The 21,268-nt window shown below is 35.1% G+C and overlaps 2 long non-coding RNA genes across 2 annotated transcripts; both read right to left on the reverse strand.

Annotated features, from left to right (window-relative positions):
* Nucleotides 1-10,939: 10,939 nt before the first annotated feature.
* Nucleotides 10,940-12,425, reverse strand: LOC140886179 (uncharacterized). The gene is made up of 4 exons (XR_012151457.1): nucleotides 12,280-12,425; nucleotides 11,849-11,911; nucleotides 11,717-11,759; nucleotides 10,940-11,173 (listed from the first exon to the last, which is right to left on the reverse strand). It is a non-coding gene; the product is annotated as an uncharacterized lncRNA (long non-coding RNA).
* Nucleotides 12,426-18,261: 5,836 nt separating this feature from the next.
* LOC140886128 (uncharacterized) lies at nucleotides 18,262-19,742 on the reverse strand. The gene is made up of 4 exons (XR_012151436.1): nucleotides 19,602-19,742; nucleotides 19,171-19,233; nucleotides 19,039-19,081; nucleotides 18,262-18,495 (listed from the first exon to the last, which is right to left on the reverse strand). It is a non-coding gene; the product is annotated as an uncharacterized lncRNA (long non-coding RNA).
* Between the last annotated feature and the right edge of the window lie 1,526 nt (nucleotides 19,743-21,268).

Below are 21,268 nucleotides of genomic sequence, written 5' to 3' on the forward strand. Positions count from 1 at the left end.
TCCGGATAGTCGCCTCAGACAATCCATCGATCAGAGGATGGTATAGTGCAATCACCTCCAATCAAATACTTAGAATCTTTGAAAATCGATGCCACATTCTCTCAAATAACTCTAAAGTCTCTATCTCGACAATAGATTTCAATGATTCTTGTAATCTTGTAACATCAATACCTTCTTAACAACTATCTAATCATATCTGTATTCCATCTAATACAGTATATTCTTGAATCGGTCGGAACTTATCTTCATTCAATTCGCAAACTCTTGACAACTCGAGTAGTTTCAACTAAAATTATTTCGAAAATTCGATTTTACTTCAACTCAAAAATCATAAAACCGTTTCATAGTCCATTCAGTCTCCTCTTTTCTGCTTCTTTTACAGGAAATTTAGATATTGAGACTTCAATTCGGTCGTATCTGTTTCCATTTTCTTTCATCAATACTAAATTCCGAGTATTTCATACATTTTTCAAACAGCTGAATGGATATTTAATCTGTTGTAGTGTGCCTTTTCCAGGATGTGATATCTCATATCTAAATTACCTGACACACTCAAACGAATATTCATTTCAACATCCATTCTTGTTTCTAAATTCTAATTGCTTGATTTAAACTCAATGTTGCTTTAATCTCTCCAAACAAATCTAACGTAGTTTGGATTGCAACAATCCTGATTATTTGAGTATTTTGTCTAGAAACTCAAGTACAAACAAAGTCTTTAATCAGTCGATCAAGCCTTAATATCCAGTTCTGGCAAAATCATACAATCAATTCAAAATTCTTACTGGTACTCTGACTCCAAATTTCTATCAGTTACGAGCCAAAATCATCAAAATATACTGAATTTATATATCAAATGATTAACGACTCTTGAAATTCATAATCAAAGAAACTCACTCAAGTAGAGGTCATCCAAAGATCAAATATTCTGAACGACAAAATTTGCAAAGTGAAAACAACTCACTTGCATCTCGACTTTAAGCGAGTGAATCAAATCAGACTCTAACAAGGAATAAGAGTCAATCAAAATCAATCGAGGTCGAATACAAAACCTCATAATCGATATCAAGAAATTCAAGAGTCATAATTCCATGATATACTAGATTCAGCAAAATCAAAAAGAAGACTCAACTGTAACTGATTTTCGTACTTATCTTATCAAATTTCTAAATTGTTCCCAAATAATCATGATTGATTCAAAACTTATTCAATACCCAAAATAAGCGGAACCTGAATTTGATAATTCTCACAATATTTCAAGTAACACAATCAACTTCCTTTCACTCTGATTTCTATCAAACTCTAATTCAGCTTTTCTGATACAAGTACTGATATCTTCTTTCTTAGTCGTTCATCACGATTAGTTCATAATAACTATTTCAGATAAAGGTTCAACATACCGTTAATGTAACATAATAGATTATGCAACTATATCTGTATGCAATTCACCCAGTTTCATCAATATACATGCAAATTACTCAAAGCTCAATTATACCTGTAGTGTCATCATTTGGTGCATATTGAACCAAAGTATCTGTAGATGCTTGTTGTCGCAGAGTTGGATCTTCATTCAAGTTTCTCCTTGTTCCCCAAGGATTAGGACACACTCTCGAAAAATGTCCCACTTCATAGCAACGATGACATTTTCCTAAAGTTCCTCGACATTCATCGCTAGCATGTTTTCCTTCACAGTGAGTACAATATCCACCGGCATATTCTGCTTTCTGAGCTATACGAAGTTGCTTCAGTCTGCTAGAGCTAGAAGAGCTAGTTTCAAACTTCTTGAACTGTTGCCTCAAATACTTTATCCGCTCTTCACTTCCACTAACACTACCTCCTGCCTCATATCTGCTCTATGATGATAAATGTGACTAAGAGTGCGGTTGTTCGAAATGCTGAGGCACAATTGAAATTTTTTTCTGTCTCATAAAACCGTCTTCAGCTCTTTTAGCCCTGTCAATAGCATCAACCAATCTATTTGGTCGCCCAACATCTATCCAAGCATAAATTTCCGGATTCAGTCCATTGATAAACAAATTCGTTTGGACTTCTTCATCCTGAATTATGTGAGGAACAAATCGGAGCAAATTGGAGAATTTAGAAACATACCCTTCGATCGTCATATTTCCTTGTTGCAAGTTAACAAATTCTCCTGCTCTATCTTCTCTATAAGATCTCGGAAGAAATTGTTGACAAAATTCAGTCTTAAATACCTGCCAAGAAATTACTATACCTCTGTTTTCCAGACATTGCTTCGTCTCAAACCACCAGCTTCTTGCTAAATCTTGCAGTTGGTATACAACAAGCTTGATTCTTCGTTCAACAGAGTATTCTAAAGATTCAAACAATTGATCAAGCTCTTCTAACCAACCTTCACAAGCACTGGTATCTTCTGTACCTTTCAAAGTTGGCGGATTATACGTCTGAAATCGTTCATATAGCACCTCTATCCGTGTGAGTGTAGCATCCATCGATTCTGATAGGTTCCTACAATACTGATCTGTTCAATCGGAGGTAATTCCTTCACTTGCGGAGTACTATTCGGTTCAATCTGGGGAGCTTACATCACCCAAATAACCTGACTTAATTGAAAAGAAAATTCATAAGCAACACAGAGATTATACTATTCAAATCATTAAAAAAAATAATACATATAATCTCATGCTTTGTCATAATACACATGCTTACAATTCTTCATGCTATTCAAAGAAACATGCTTACAAGGAATTCAAAATTCATGTGAATTCACATAATCAGGTAAGCACATAAATATTAAAGCATGTACTCAAATAATTTCTCCAAGTAGTAAATCATACTCATATACATTTTATCAATTTCAGTAAAGAATCAATCAAGCCATACTAAAAAAAAAGCATGCGACTCGACCTACCCCGTTCAACTTCAATCTTATTCCAAGAACTTACGCTCTGATACCACCTGTTGTGAAGACCTCGGGTGCTAATCTCAATTATCGACTTTAAAACAGAATTACACTGATAATTAAACTAATAACTTACAAGCAATCAAATTAAAACTTGAAAGCAAAAGCAATAATTTTTTTTTTTTTAAAATCAAGGCCTCGCTCGATCGGTAAAAGTTCACCGATCGAGCGAGCACAAATTCAGAAACTTTCTGCCCGCAATTCACATGGCCTCGCTCGATCGGTTAAAGTCCACCGATCGAGCGAGAAGGTTTTGTGCAGAAATTCAGAATCTGCTGTTGCTGTCCTATGCAAGATATAAAGAGTTTGAAACATTCAAAGCATCTCAATTCCATACTAAAATGATCTAAAGGCAAGCTACAAAGTATAACATGCATACAAACTCAAACCTTAACTTGTACAAGTTTCTACAATGCAATACATCAAACTCATAAGTTGCATACAAGTATTGAAACTAAACTTCCAACAACTAACTTATACAAGGTTTAACAACATATATACAAACTTCAGGTAGCTCAAAATATCAATTTGACAGCAACTTCTATTCTTAACCCGAGTCTCCACCCTAATATCTCAATATCTCATTTCCATGACAAGTCCGACTCGTATATTCTTCAACCTGATGCAATGCACACATACAAGCAAAACAACAGCCGGATAAACTCCGGTGAGAATAATTCTCAGTATGAAAGACATCTATATAAATCAAATAGAAATAACTCAATCAAGTAATTTACTATTACAATCAACAATTTCCTTATACCTTACTTGCCGGATGTCTTTCAAATAAACTCATTCAATATCATAAAGACTCGAATACGGTTGACGGTTAAAGGATTCAAGTCTTACAGAATCGATAATTTAAAAATTCATATCGTTGGGATCCCGAAAATATAATCAGGCCATAAAAAAAAATCAAGCCTCCCACCTACGCTCCCGCTCGGGGTGGTAAAATCTGATATTCCCTGGACTGTGAACACTATATTGAGAACCGTGGCAAAAGAAATCAAGTCAGATCCCTAGCCTCTCGCATATAAGTTCACCACGTCCAATATTTTCTTTTCGATTCTGTTTTCAAGGTTTCAAAAAAATTGTGGCTCAAATGGTTTACTCTCAACTCTATAATCAATCTACCACAACTCAACACTTCAAAAATAATCTAACCAACAATCTCAAATAAATTATCCATCATATATCTCAACAATGAAATCATGTTGGAAGCAAACAACTCATATATCAATTAACTAAGTCAAGTAATTCATAGAATCATATAAGATTAAGTAGAACACCTAATCATGCATGTATGTGATTTAATAAACTCAAAAACCACCACGTTTTCGAGTTATTCTACCTGTCGAATTAATGTCGAATCATACCTTTAATCTGAACTCAAACCTCTGAAACTCTCGCACTACTTGATCAAACATAAGCTGTCCAGAATTCTGCTCACTCAACCATTGCTAGTCCAAGGTGTTAGTTGACCCAACTTTGAATCAACTTCAATCAATTCGGACTCGTCGACTCGACTTCGATGTCCTTCAAGCTTATTCTGAAATGTCATAAAACATAGCTCAATATTAATTCCTCAAATTCCTTTCTACTCATCAAAGTTCATCAACTTCAAATCTAGTTCCAATAACCGAAAATCCATTCGACGGCATATCAATAAACCAACTATACTAACAATTAAACATCATTCAAACAACATCCTAACTCACATATCATCACTAACTTAACAGCTAAATCTCGAAAATGGCAGCCCCTTATTTTCAAAATTTCATACCAATTCACAATCTTCAATTCGGCGGCGTAACGAATCGAAACTGATATTTCCAAATACAATAATATCATCATATCAATCATCTAAGTCCAACATCATACTTAAAATCATCCTTAAATTTTGAAATATGCAGCTCCCAAAAATCAGAATTATCAAAAATATTCAAAAATTGATAAACATGCCCAAACGACGATCTTTTCGCGATTCAACTTAATTATACTAACGTCGTATATATTAGAACACATTTATACAATCAAATCTTAATTCTAACAATATCTCAAAATTCAAACACGGTAGAATTTAGCCAAACTTATGTCAAAGTGTAGCACTCGAAGCCGTGATCGCAAATATACGATCAATTTGAAATTCTACCGGCCGGATTGATTTATAAGAATTTTGGAAATGAAAGAATCGGCCTTTCTTCTTCTTCCTTAGCTGAATCTCGACTTCCTTTTTGAAATCTGATGGAGTTACACGTTTATATTCATTTAACTTACATGTGTCATCCACTTGCAATAGGGAAATTGCACTTTGGTCCCTGAGAGCTTGGTTATTTGCAAATTGTCCTTAGAACTTTCATTCATCTCTCTCTCGGTCTTGCTACTGCTGAAGGGAAGATATACACATGCAAAGTGTAAAATAAATCTCTTGTTGACAAGTCAAATCCCATTTTTGCAGTTTAGCCCCTGAAACTTCGATATTTGCAGTTCAATCCCTGCTCGAGATTCTTCTTCCAATTAAATCCTTTAATTCTCGGAACATGGAATTTAAATCTTAAATCCCATAAATATTTAATTAGAATATTTATTCTTTTAACTTAAGAATCCCGGAATTTAATTCTCAAAACCCGTAAATTCTCAAATTAAATATTTTCGGCTCGGAAATTAAATCTCTAATTTCCATAAATTCCAAATTGAATATTTTCCAAATACGAAATTTAAATCTCTAATTCCGTAATTAATATTCATATTTTCAGGGCCCTACACCCACCCACCCGCCCTGCCTAATGGTGGGTTGCGATGAATTGAGGGTCGTCCCTCCTTGCTAGCTTGTTTTGACACCTCTAGACACGTGTTTGGTGGGCAGTGATCGGAAGCGTTGATTAAACGATTGGAAGCGACGAAGAGCGTTCGGAAGGTCCGAACTGGCGATCAGAAGATCGTGGTCTATAAATAGGGGCCTAATTTCTCATATTTAATGTGTTTTTGGAGGTATGGCTGAGAGTTCAGTGTATATTTATTAGGGATTTAGTCGTCTTCTCGAGGGTCGGACGATAGCGAGGTGCTACGGGACTTGTAGCAGAGCTAAGCTTGGGTCAGTGTCTTTTACATCACCGGGCTGACGATGGACGTAGGCTTGGATTGTAGACATTTGTTCTGCTACACCAGTAGTTGAGGTACGTAAGTACTGACTGAGATAGCCAGCTGAGTATGCATGTTTAAGTGTTGCATATTTCTGTGTTGCATTATTTATCTGATATTATATGTTTGATATTACTGTTCATGACTTATATGCGACATTGGCATATCATGTTGAGCCTTAATATTCTTTCGAGATAGCTTGTTATTTCTAAGGCCGCTCAGCCCTAGGGTTTCTTTGTACTATCGGGTACTGTGTGGTACCCACTGTATCGACGGAGAAGTGTGTGAGGTTTTACCCAGAACGATGATGGTCCAAGGTCGAAATTCAGTATGTGTGTCACCCATTGTATCTTCGGAGCAGCGTGCGCATACTAAGTGGTGTCTGTGTTCTGAGCATGATGTTCCAGATCTTGATCCTACTGTACCCAAGGATTTCATATTCATGTTTCATGCACCATATCGACTTGTATACTCGTACTTTTTCGTTCTGGGCGTTAGCGCTCACGTCTTTGATTTTATCTCGGACACCCCATTCGATGCGAAAGGTTTGAAGGGGGAGAAGGAGCAAGATCAGCGGTTGATCAGTGACCAGGGCATTGGTAGCAAGGGTCATTTGAGGTTTCTAGTTTAAAACTTTATTTAAGTATTTATTCTTCGATTGAGTTGTATTATTTTTGCTGTTGGGTTTTTCTAGTGTTTTACCGGTTGTATTTTCAGCCGGGTTTATTAGATTGGTTTAAGTTTTCTGCAATTTCTCTGATTACTGTTGTTTAAGTATAAATTGCATGCCTAAAGTATTATTAGTAGGTGATTCCGAAGTGGGTTGCTACAACTTAAATTATAATTCACCCAAGTGTAGGTTGTCTGTAAGTAATATACTCGTGAGTACGTGATCAAATTCACAAATTATAAAATTGTCAAGGCTTCAAAGGTTCATTGTTGGTTTATTTAAGATTGTTTAACAAAAATAAATAAAATAAACTAAAATAAATATAAACATAAAAGAACAATTAAATATTTAAACAAATATATCATACAATATAGTTCCCACTATATTAATATCAGATTAACCGATATTTAATGCATGGTACCCATAATATATATATATATATATATAAATGCATAAATATAAATTGACATAAAAGTATATGTTAGATCAAATCACAATATATTATTTAGAACAACCGGCAGAGCCACACTATTGTCTAAATAAAATATATGTTTTTTTTATGTTAGTTGCGGAAATTAAATTTTAGTTGCAGAAATATAAATGTTAGTTACAAAAAAGTAAATGTTAGTTTCGAAAAAGTAAATGTTAGTTGCGAGAAAGTAAATGTTAGTTCAAATCACAATATATTATTTAGAACAACCAGCAGAGCCACGCTATTGTCTAAATAATATATATGACTTTATTATAAATTGATACATATATTTATAGTATATAATTATTGTAGTATTTATTATATCATATTAGAAAACAAATCAAGGTAACCACATTTAAGGTACCAAGTATTTGATGTAAATAGATAGCAATAAATCATCCAAATTATACCTACAAATAAAGATCAATTAGTAAAACAAAATAAAAATAAAAAAGGGAAGAATATACAAAATATAAACAATCTTACTTGACCAACAATGAAACCTTTTCACTTTGACATAAAAGGATTTAGCTTGCCATGAACATAAGACTTAAGAGTAAGGATAAAAGAAATTTCATACTTAAACTTGGAGAAATATGCACACTCAAACTCTTATTCTTACACACACAATATTTATTTTACCAGTGAGGAATTTCTCTACACTTTTGCACACTTCAAAGCTTATACAACACATCTATTTATAGGTCAAATGAGATCAAGAGTCCAAGGCTCATTAAATATGGAATAGTAAAGTTGGTGGGTGCTTGTCTCCTTGAATGTCAATACCATGACCCAACTTTAATTGACATGTTTGATGTCTTATACCACCGATTCAGCCTTTCCATCCAACATAGAACACGTAGGAAATTTTGTGTAGATGTTTTTGGACATATAATTCACCTCTTTTGGGTAAAAGGTGAAATAATTATGAAATTTTTACTACAAGCTGGTCATAGTAAAAGTAAATCTGTCTCTTTTTTGATTTTTGATAATTTGATCATCTTAATGATGGAATTTCTTGTATTCTACAAAGTAGAAGATGCCTCTTTTGTGATTCTACAGGATTTGAGATTACTCCAATATGACCTCTGTAGCTTGAGTAATTTTATTTTTATCAAACCTGCGCAAACCGTAAAATACAACATTTTTAGTAAAACATTTAAATATAAACACATAACACTTAAAATAATACAACTTCATAATTTTAATGAAACTTTAATTTTAAAACACAACTTTTAACATATAAATAATTAAGAATTTTAAGTTTCATCACACCCCCAAACCGGTTTATTACTAGTCCCTTAGTAATAAAATATCATAAAATCACAAGTTAGATTTTTATTCCTTATTATATACATTCAAATTTGCAAACTTTGAAATTTTAAAACACACTTGTGAGGAGATCATATGTTTATTTATAAATCTTATTATCAATCAATATATTAATATATAATTGGATGACGTATACATATATATTTCACACAATATCAAAATATTAAATATATATATAATTTTTTATATAAATATTTTATAAAAACATTGAGAATAATATAATCAAAATGATAATAGAAATCATTTTCATAACATGTATAATATCAGAAATATTAATGTAAAAGTCTCAACTCCATATTCTCTCGGGTTAAAGTATTTCATATATAGTTGTTTTTCACTCATGAAGTTGAAAGAAAATTATACACTCATTGAAAATGGCTAATATGTAAAGCAGATAATCAAATAACCTGATATTGAAAATAAGATAGGATAATTTACAAAGAATAAACCCATTTTGTTTTTTTGTATTTTTTTCCTTTCTTTCTATTTTTTTTTTTTACTTGGCTGCAAAATTGTTTTTACATAACCAAATACCTCCAATAAACTTTGAAAATGTAACATTTCTTTTTTTCAAAGTTTATTTATTTTTTTATTTTTTATGAGGTAAATCTATTACATTGATAATTATAATAGATATATTAATACTCTACATCATTACAATCAAACTTCAAACAACTTTGCAGCCAATTTTTATTTGCACAATTTTTTTATATTTTTTTTTTCAAAATGGGTTTATTCGAGTAATTAACCATTTCTTAATAATCAATAAAAACTTATAAGTTGTTTTCTCAATTCTCACCTCTCACTCACAAAAATTATGTGAGTATATATTGCACTTTTACAAATTATACATGTTATTATTCATTCAATCAATATCATTTTAACTATATACTCATAAAATTTTTAAAAAATATGTAATTTGAAAACACACAATTATATATTATTTATAACTTATATCCCATCAATTATATATTTTCTATTAAATTGATAAAAAGAAGAATAAATAAACATTTATACAAAAGACTTCATTTTCTTAGTAGTTTGCAATTTAAATATATACGGAATATTAAAATATAATCTATTGTGATAATATGATAAATAAAAAACTAATGCGTGTCAGGAGTTTTTCGCTCCTTACTCTACCATTGAAAAAGAAAATTAAATATTATTATAGCAATATTTTTTTTATTTTTAAAATTTTAATAATTTTTTTAGAGATAAACCGTCCCCCAAACCCGAATATGAAATTGTTTTTAATTTTTTTAAATAAAAATAAAGAGTAAAAGATGAAAGAGATATCACCTGGGATTTATTGAAGACGAGGAACAAACACAAACCATTTTGTGACATGTTGAATCAATGATGACTTCAACATCTTCTTATGAGTTGAGGGTTGGCTTCCCATCCAATTTTCTTATAAATTGGCAAATAGGGTCTTTTTTAGTCAGATTCTCAAGACTATTATCATGACACTGCTTTTGAAATAGTTTTCATAAACGGAGAAGTTGACCTTGTACATCTCCACTAGAATGCGTCTCAAGAGTCAATGAGATGTCATCTAAAGACTCTTTACTAAGCCCATTCTTAATGAAATCAATTTTATCTTCTCTATTGTGGAAACATATCCCAAAGATCTGCACCGTCTGTCACAAGTCCATCTGGAACACTTATGACAAACATCTAACCTTTTTTCCCTCATTTTCTTCGCATAGGTGCTTTTTCCAGGGGCGGAACCAGGATTTGTTTTTAAGGGGGGCTAAATTTTACGTGCAGAAAATTTATAGAACAAAGATTGCAAAAATATCTACTATACATATATATTAAGAAATATTTTAGTCTCTAAATTTATATATCGTTAGTCTTTCCTAAATTTTTTAATGTATCAAATATCAATATCATAATAATGATATAAAAACTAAAATTTATTATGTTAGTGTGATGACCCGAGTTCTAATCTCTCATTAATCTCATTAATCATTATTAAACCATGTTAGACAATAATCAAAGTCTAAACAAGAGAATAATAAAAAAAAAAAAAATTTTTTAATAAGTTGCACTGCGCACGCGCGGGCATCACCCCTCGCGCGCGCGCCGGCCAATGGGACCGAGGTCCCCTGGCTTGGCTCGCGCGCGCGCGAGCAGGAGCTCGCCCGTGCGCCAGCCAAACCAACAGAAAAAAATAATGGCTCAGCTGCTGTCAAAAACGAGATCATGCCTATGATTGATTCAAGATCATGTCCTACCAAAATCTAGACATGATGAAATCAAGCATAACAACTACCATGCATTCTAACATGCTTTTAATGCTAGTAATAAACCATTCCAAGGCTTTACAACATAATCATCATTCTCATAACATGCAATAACATTGTCATATATCCAGATCAAGACACCTTATGTTGATTCAAGGATTTACAACATATTTCCAATCCTATAAACATCAACAAAACCACAACTCAATCATCTACAAGTCTTGGTACAAGTATCTTCTAACATGATCATGTTTAAAACTCAATAAACTTCATGACAGCACCCATAACTCCTAACTCGGATCCTCACGCTATATCGATTTCATCCCTTGTTCTTTAAGTCCGCCTTTGCCCGGTTCCACTTCCTCCTATTGCAATGACACATACAACAAAACAATAGCCGGATAACTCCGGTGAGAAATAGATTTCCCAGTAAAAGCAACTAAACATGCATAATCAATATCACAATCATGATATAGAAATAAATACAATGCATGCTTTCAAAACAAGGTTCTTTTCATCATTCATCAACTGGGATCCCGAGAAGAAGATATCATAGCTAATCCACCGACACACCCTATCGAGGTGGGGCTACTATCTTGCTCCTCTAGACTTTGAAGCCATTATATATGCAGCTCAGACGCTAGGCTCAAACAACCACCCAGGCCATACATATATAATCCCTCAAATCGTCTATTCGAACGTGTCCGTTCATTTCAAACTCAAGAGAATAAGTCATCAAGATGAATGCAACATGTAACATAATCAGGGCATTCATTATATCAAGAACTTATTCAAGTAATCAAAAGAAAGCACATAAGAGCACTTAAACAAACAAGTATGTGAATTGAGGGAACTCGATACAAACCATATCGAGTTGTAATCCCAATCAAATTGTAGTCCACTTTTACCTTTCAAATGTGATGTCTAGGATGTCTTTGAGCTTGTCCAATTCTGTCCAAGATCAATTACCAAACACAACTCAAATTCTGTTCAATATCAACTCAACCTTCCACAAGAACTTCAAAGGAAACTCAACCAACCTTGTGTGTTCTTCTATCGGTTTCGAATTCAACGTTCTCAAGTTCACTTGTCCTGTTTACACACTGAAACAACAACATAATAAGCAAAGAATCATCAGCTAAGAGCTCATCCACTTCTAAGCTGAAGAATGCTATCAAATCACTCCAATTCAAAAGTTCGACGGCATTTCGGTATAACTCGGCGATTCCCGCAAATCTCTATATCATTTCTAACATTCATATCAATTGTTCAACAACTCAACTCAACATATCAGCAAGTATATATCAATCGAAACATATCTGGAAATCATAAGGACATGATATACACATCACTCTTTAACCAAACTTCAAGAACATCAAAGCTAGAAGATCAAAACCATCAAATTCATTCCAACTTCTGATCCCTGTCCATTTCGAATTCTCAAACCAACATGAAAGACAGAAAAACTTACATCAAATCGAAGGTCTTGTCGAGAGGATTCCAAAACATCTTTCGGAATCGAATTCGGATAACCGTAGCTCAAGATATAGCAATTTGAAGAAGAAGAAATGAATTGGAGATTTCTTGGAAAGTTGCTCTCGGTTCTTTCTCCTTCAACTTTGAGAAATCTGATGGAATTTAGTGTTTCACACGTGAGCAAGGTTTAAACATAACAAGTGTCCCACTCAAATCCCCTAATTGCACTTTGACCCCTCAACTCTTCCAAAATAGCAATTCAGTCCTCAATTACTCAATTCATTCAATTTCAATCCTAATCAATTTAAGAATAGTAGAATTTAAATCCAAACTCCAAATATTCCCAAATTAATTATTCTCGCATTAAAATTAAATAATTTCGGGCGTTACAATTCCCCCCCACTAAGACTCGATTTCGTCCTCAAAATCTTAGTAATATCAACAAATCATATCACAGATATCAGATAACAGAAAACTAAAGGAGACTCACATCAAGAAAATAACTCTGGAAATCGTTGTCTCATATCTGATTCAGTCTCCCAAGTCGCTTCTGTAATACCATGACGACTCCACTGAACCTTCACAAGCGGAATAGTCTTCGTACGAAGTTGCTTCTCTTTACGATCAAGAATCTGAATCGGCTTTTCAAAATAACTCAAAGTCTCGTCAAGTTCAGCTTCATCAGATTGAAGTACATGAGATTCATCAGAAAGATACTTTCGAAGCATTGATACATGAAAAACATCATGTATTCCAGATAACGTCGGAGGAAGAGCTAATCGATAGGCGAGATTGCCTATTTTCTCCAAAATCTCATAAGGACCAATATATCGTGGAGACAAATTCCCTTGCTTGCCAAATCTGACTGTACCTCTAAAAGGAGAAATCTTCAGGAATACTCGATCCCCCTGTTCAAAAGACAAAGGTCGACGTCGAATGTTAGCATATTTCGCTTGTCTATCTTGAGCTGTCTTCATTCTTGTCTGAATAAGCTTCACTTGATCAGTCAGATCACGTATCATATCAGGGCCAGTGTCAGGTACTTCTGAAATATCATCCCAGTACAAAGGAGATCGACATTTTCTTCCGTATAAAGCTTCAAAAAGAGCCATTCCAATACTCGATTGATAGCTGTTGTTGTACGAGAATTCACAAAGAGGTAATGAATCTTGCCAACTCGTGCCAAAATCAAGCACTACAGCTCTCAACATGTCCTCCAATGTCTGAATGGTACGCTCAGACTGCCCGTCTGTTTGTGGATGATAAGCTGTGCTCAAACGAAGCTGAGTACCCAAAGCACTCTGTAAGCTATGCCAGAAGTGAGATGTAAATCGAGGATCACGATCTGATACAATAGACTTCGGCACACCATGTAATCTGACAACTTCACGGACATAAATCTCTGCCATCTGATCATGTCTGTACGTCATACGATAAGGTATAAAACTCGCAGACTTCGTCAATCTATCGATAATTACCCAGATAGCATCATAACCTCTAGAAGATCGAGGTAATCTCGTCACGAAATCCATGGAAATATGATCCCATTTCCATTCAGGCACGGATAAACTCTGTAACAAGCCAGGCGGTTTCTTCCTTTCAGCCTTTACTTGTTGGCAGTTCAGACACCGAGATACAAAATCAGTGATATCAGACTTCATTGGTTTCCACCAGTATCGAGTCTTCAGATCATTATACATCTTCCTACCTCCAGGATGAATACTATAACGACTACAATGCGCCTCTGTCAGTAGTTGTTGTCGCACATCAGAAATATCAGGCACTACAAGGCGATTGTGAACATAAAGAAGATCATCTCGAACCCGGTATTCAGATACATGCCCTGATCTGACCTTCTCAATCGAATTCTGTATATTCTGATCAAGTTTTTGAGCATCTCGAATTCTTACCAATAAAGCTGGTTCAGCTTTCATTTGATAGAGTCGAAGAGGTTGATAATTCGTATCAAATACTAACCCAGACAGACAACAGTCTTCAATCAAATTTGATACACCAATCGTCGATAAGGACAAAGAACATACCTTTCGGCTGAGTGCATCTGCTGCCGCATTCGATTTCCCTGGATAGTACTTAATCTCACAATCAAAGTCTTTAAGCAAATCAAGCCACTTCCGCTGTCTCATATTCAATTCTGACTGTGAAAATAGATACTTCAGACTCTTGTGATCAGAATAAATCTCAAACTGCTCCCCGTACAGATAATGTCGCCAAATCTTCAAAGCAAATACAATGGCGGCCAATTCAAGATCATGAATCGGATATCTGGTTTCATGAGGCTTCAACTGTCTTGAGGCATAAGCAATCACATGTCCTCGCTGCATCAAAACACACCCTAATCCTTGATGAGATGCATCACAGTAAACAGTGAAACCACCAGTACCTGAAGGAATTGTCAAGACTGGTGCACTGGTCAGTCGTGTCTTCAACTCAAGAAAACTAGACTCACAAGCTTCAGACCAGATAAAAGGAGCATTTTTCTGAGTTAACTGAGTAATTGGCTTCGCAATACTGGAAAAATCTTTGATAAATCGACGATAATACCCAGCCAATCCCATAAAACTCCGGATCTCAGGAACAGATGTCGGTCTTGACCAACTGATCACTGCTTCTACTTTACTTGGATCCACAGAAATACCATTTCCAGATATAATATGTCCAAGAAAGACAACCTGTTTCAGCCAAAACTCACATTTCGAAAGTTTAGCATACAATTTCTCGGCTCGTAAGGTTTTCAAAACTGTTCTCAGATGTTCAGCATGATCAATCAGATTCTTGGAATATATCAGAATATCATCAATAAAGATAATTACAAAATCATCGAGATACTTCTGAAACACACGGTTCATCAAAGCCATGAATACAGCTGGAGCATTCGTCAAACCAAACGGCATAACTATAAACTCATAATGGCCATACCTGGTTCTGAACGCAGTCTTAGGAATATCAGAATCCCTAACTCTCAGCTGATGGTATCCAGATCTCAGATCAATCTTGGAATACACAGAAGAACCCTGCAACTGATCAAACAAATCATCAATACGAGGCAAAGGGTATTTGTTCTTTACCGTAGCCTTGTTCAGTTGCCGGTAATCAATACACAATCTCATTGAACCGTCTTTCTTTCTAACAAACAGTACTGGAGCTCCCCAAGGAGAAACACTGGGTCGAATGTATCCCTTGGCCAGTAAATCTTCTAACTGTTCCTTCAATTCTTTCAGTTCAACTGGTGCCATTCGATAAGGTGCTTTCGAAATCGGTGCAGTTCCAGGCATCAGTTCAATGTTGAAGTCAATCTCACGATACGGAGGTAATCCTGGAATCTCATCCGGAAAGACGTCCGCAAATTCACTAACCACTGGCAAATCAGCCAGGTTCAGGCTAGGTTTCAACAAATCCACTGCATAAACAAGAAATCCCTCCGCTCCTTTCTGCAAAAGTCGGGTCATATATAATACAGAAATAAGAGGAATCTTAGCACGTGAACCCTTACCATAGAACTTCCATTCTCCAGCCATCTCAGGTCTGAATCTCACTACCTTCTGAAAGCAATCGATGGTAGCTCTGTACTTATTCAGCATATCAATCCCAATAATACAATCAAAATCAGACATACCAAGTACAAAACAATCGATTTCAATATCATTACCCTCATACTGTAGTACACAATTCTTTACTATCTGAATCGAGATAAGACCCCTCCCCAAAGGAGAAGAAACAGATACTACAACTGGTAATGACTCAACAGGCAAAGAATGCAATGCAACAAATTTGGCAGATAGAAACGTATGGGATGCACCGGTATCAAACAACACATAAGCAGAATAACCAGAAATAGAACAGTTACCTGCAATCACATCATCAGGTGCTCCCTGTGCCTGCTCCTCAATCAAAGCAAAGACATGAGCCTGCTGTCTCTGAGGCTGATTGCCTGCCTTACTTCCACCTGGTCGAGTCTGCTGCTGTGTATGTGCTGGCTGGAAAGAATGAACAGAAGAGGCCTGTCTCCCAGGTTGAGCCACTGATCGTGATGACTCTGCACCTCTTGCCTGTCCAGTATTTCTCTGAGGACACACCCTTGCAAAATGACCTGTCTGTTGGCATATATGGCACCTCCCAGATACACCTCGGCACTGATCGGTTGGATGATTTCCACCACAACTGTTGCAGACCACTCCTGACTTCTGCTTCGTACCACTGGAACTCGAAGAACTGCTCCCAGACTTCTTAAACTGTTTTCCTCTTGCTTGCAAAAACCTTTTCTTTCCACTGCTACTACCACCTTCAAATCGAAAAGGTTGTTGTTGCGGAGTTGGAGCTGCAGGTTGTGACTGTCTCAGAGGTTGTGCGGTATACGAAGCTCCTCGCTGCTGTATCAAACCAGCTTCCGCTCCCTTGGCACTGTTCAATGCATCAGCAAAGGTATTCGGTCGCCTTGTATTCACCAGTGTAAAAACATCCGGACTCAGGCCATTGATAAACTGATCAGCCATAGCCTCGTCACTGTCAGCAACATGTGGAGCAAAACGTAGTAATGTAGAGAATTTTGCAACGTAGTCTTCAATATTCAAATTCCCCTGTTTCAGATTTGCAAACTCAGCCCCTTTATCCTTGCGGTAAGACACAGGAAAGAAGCGTTGGTAGAACTCAGTTTTGAAGACATTCCAAGTCAGTGCAGTTCCTCTACGCTCCAAAGCTCTTTTTGTAGTGAACCACCAGCTCTTCGCAACTTCATGCAACTGGTGCCCAATCAATCTAACTCTCCGTTCATCCCCGTAGTCAAGTGAATCAAATAGCATCTCCATATCATCAAGCCATCCCTCGCATTCAACAACATTTTCTGTACCTTTCAAAGTAGGCGGCTTGTAGGATTGGAAACGTTTCAGAAGTGTTTCCATAGGAGTTGCTGTCATATCAATCATATCTCTTGACGTACTTCCCTGTTCATTACTCGGCACTGCAGTAGCTCGAGGCACTATCGGTGTAACAACTGTCGGTGGAGTATGAACTGTCTGTTCTGGCAGAGAAATAGGAACCTGTGGTCGAAGAGGAGGTCGGCCTGGTCTTCGAGACATATCTGATTATCAATATGGTTAGGATACCAAATCATCAAATTATCTCAGTCCTCCTCTGATCATCTTACCTCTGATCAAGACTCGGTTCTGATTCAATCTTAAATAAATAATTATACTCTTCAAATAAAACATGCTTCCAATTAATTCAGATAATCAGGTAGCATGTCATAATTCATTAGGATACATGCCTCTATCAGTTCAGATAGTCCAATAAGCATGCATCTTTAATCATCGTAATCATACTTTCAAATAAAATAAATACAACATCTTGTAATAAAATACTTGAAAGTAAATCATGCTATCATTTAAAACATGTAATTCAATCACGTAATTAACTCATAGCATAAATCATAAATAAGTAAAGCAGATGACTCGATCTACCCCACTCATTGTCTATCTAAGTCCAGAATTTTCTTGCTTTGATACCACCTGTTGTGATGACCCGAGTTTTAATCTCTCATTAATCTCATTAATCATTATTAAACCATGTTAGACAATAATCAAAGTCTAAACAAGAGAATAATAAAAAAAAAAAAAAAATTTTTTAATAAGTTGCACTGCGCACGCGCGGGCATCACCCCTCGCGCGCGCGCCGGCCAATGGGACCGAGGTCCCCTGGCTTGGCTCGCGCGCGCGCGAGCAGGAGCTCGCCCGTGCGCCAGCCAAACCAACAGAAAAAAATAATGGCTCAGCTGCTGTCAAAAACGAGATCATGCCTATGATTGATTCAAGATCATGTCCTACCAAAATCTAGACATGATGAAATCAAGCATAACAACTACCATGCATTCTAACATGCTTTTAATGCTAGTAATAAACCATTCCAAGGCTTTACAACATAATCATCATTCTCATAACATGCAATAACATTGTCATATATCCAGATCAAGACACCTTATGTTGATTCAAGGATTTACAACATATTTCCAATCCTATAAACATCAACAAAACCACAACTCAATCATCTACAAGTCTTGGTACAAGTATCTTCTAACATGATCATGTTTAAAACTCAATAAACTTCATGACAGCACCCATAACTCCTAACTCGGATCCTCACGCTATATCGATTTCATCCCTTGTTCTTTAAGTCCGCCTTTGCCCGGTTCCACTTCCTCCTATTGCAATGACACATACAACAAAACAATAGCCGGATAACTCCGGTGAGAAATAGATTTCCCAGTAAAAGCAACTAAACATGCATAATCAATATCACAATCATGATATAGAAATAAATACAATGCATGCTTTCAAAACAAGGTTCTTTTCATCATTCATCAACTGGGATCCCGAGAAGAAGATATCATAGCTAATCCACCGACACACCCTATCGAGGTGGGGCTACTATCTTGCTCTTCTAGACTTTGAAGCCATTATATATGCAGCTCAGACGCTAGGCTCAAACAACCACCCAGGCCATACATATATAATCCCTCAAATCGTCTATTCGAACGTGTCCGTTCATTTCAAACTCAAGAGAATAAGTCATCAAGATGAATGCAACATGTAACATAATCAGGGCATTCATTATATCAAGAACTTATTCAAGTAATCAAAAGAAAGCACATAAGAGCACTTAAACAAACAAGTATGTGAATTGAGGGAACTCGATACAAACCATATCGAGTTGTAATCCCAATCAAATTGTAGTCCACTTTTACCTTTCAAATGTGATGTCTAGGATGTCTTTGAGCTTGTCCAATTCTGTCCAAGATCAATTACCAAACACAACTCAAATTCTGTTCAATATCAACTCAACCTTCCACAAGAACTTCAAAGGAAACTCAACCAACCTTGTGTGTTCTTCTATCGGTTTCGAATTCAACGTTCTCAAGTTCACTTGTCCTGTTTACACACTGAAACAACAACATAATAAGCAAAGAATCATCAGCTAAGAGCTCATCCACTTCTAAGCTGAAGAATGCTATCAAATCACTCCAATTCAAAAGTTCGACGGCATTTCGGTATAACTCGGCGATTCCCGCAAATCTCTATATCATTTCTAACATTCATATCAATTGTTCAACAACTCAACTCAACATATCAGCAAGTATATATCAATCGAAACATATCTGGAAATCATAAGGACATGATATACACATCACTCTTTAACCAAACTTCAAGAACATCAAAGCTAGAAGATCAAAACCATCAAATTCATTCCAACTTCTGATCCCTGTCCATTTCGAATTCTCAAACCAACATGAAAGACAGAAAAACTTACATCAAATCGAAGGTCTTGTCGAGAGGATTCCAAAACATCTTTCGGAATCGAATTCGGATAACCGTAGCTCAAGATATAGCAATTTGAAGAAGAAGAAATGAATTGGAGATTTCTTGGAAAGTTGCTCTCGGTTCTTTCTCCTTCAACTTTGAGAAATCTGATGGAATTTAGTGTTTCACACGTGAGCAAGGTTTAAACATAACAAGTGTCCCACTCAAATCCCCTAATTGCACTTTGACCCCTCAACTCTTCCAAAATAGAAATTCAGTCCTCAATTACTCAATTCATTCAATTTCAATCCTAATCAATTTAAGAATAGTAGAATTTAAATCCAAACTCCAAATATTCCCAAATTAATTATTCTTGGATTAAAATTAAATAATTCCGGGCGTTACAGTTAGTTTCCTAAAATTAATAGAGAATATTATATTATATTACATTAATTTGTTTAAAAAAAAGATTAAGCACGTGAGGTTTACCAATGAATTTTTTTTGTTATTTTTTAATCAATTATATTGAAATTGTTATTCATTAGATAAGAAAATTACTACTTCACTATCTTGTTGTGCTATAATAATTAAAAATTATTAATTTATTTCTCGTAAAATTTACTATTATAAATTAAAGTTATATTATTATATAATTTACTATTTATCACAATATAATTGCTAGACTTTGAAATTTATAAAACTCAATTTGAAATTGTATTTGGCCCATATCAAACAATGGGAAAGCTTCAAGAAGAAGAAAAATAAAGCATTTCTATATATTTTATCAAATTGGACTCTAAGACACATAAATATATATGAATATATATAGGCTAAAGGTTGGAGCTAGACTGGGCTAAAGCCCAGCCTAGCCCCAACAGTAGGTCCGTCCCTGTTTTTCCTAGTCCAGACATATTTCGAATAGGTAAGAATTTTGGAACTTCGCCACCTAATCGAACCTTGACTTCAATTATAAGACAAATATCCTCCGGAATTCCTTTTTGCATAAGCATTCTCAATCTTTCACGTCTGCCTTCATCGATCATTCTCAGAACTTTTTTAGAAACAGAAGAAGATAAATATTTTTCCATGTTCTTTGATAGCTTCTTCCATTTTGAAAATAAAGCAAAATATTTTTTTTTTATTTTTGGATCAATTATTGTAGGAAACCAATTTAACCAACTGTAAGAGCCACAGAGTACCGTTATCCGCCACTTAACCGGGAAGTGAACTAATTTCTACAAAAATAAAATGAAAATAGTAATAATAATTAAGTTGGATCATATAAAGATATAAACTCTTCATAAAGAATTTCATTTTCTAAAAATGGTTTAAGTCTTTGACCATTAAATTTAAATACATTATTATTTTTAGAATTTTCAACATCAACAACACCATGAGGATAGATAGATTTAACAATAAATGGTCCAAACCATCGTGATCTAAGTTTTCTGGAAACAAATGCAAGTGAGAATTATAAAATAAAACTTTTTGTCCAATTTCAGTAGATTTCCTCATAATATTTTTATTATAAAAATCTTTTGTTTTATCTTTATAAATCTTTGCATTTTTAGCTGTCTTGACAACAATTGATCTCCATATACCTCAGAATGACAAAATTCAATGACACTACTTACCTCATTGTCGGGTATGCATCGTCGAAATTTGATCAGGACAATA

The sequence above is a fragment of the Henckelia pumila genome, chromosome 3, assembly GCF_033568475.1.
Source record: "Henckelia pumila isolate YLH828 chromosome 3, ASM3356847v2, whole genome shotgun sequence".
Lineage (NCBI taxonomy): Eukaryota > Viridiplantae > Streptophyta > Magnoliopsida > Lamiales > Gesneriaceae > Henckelia > Henckelia pumila.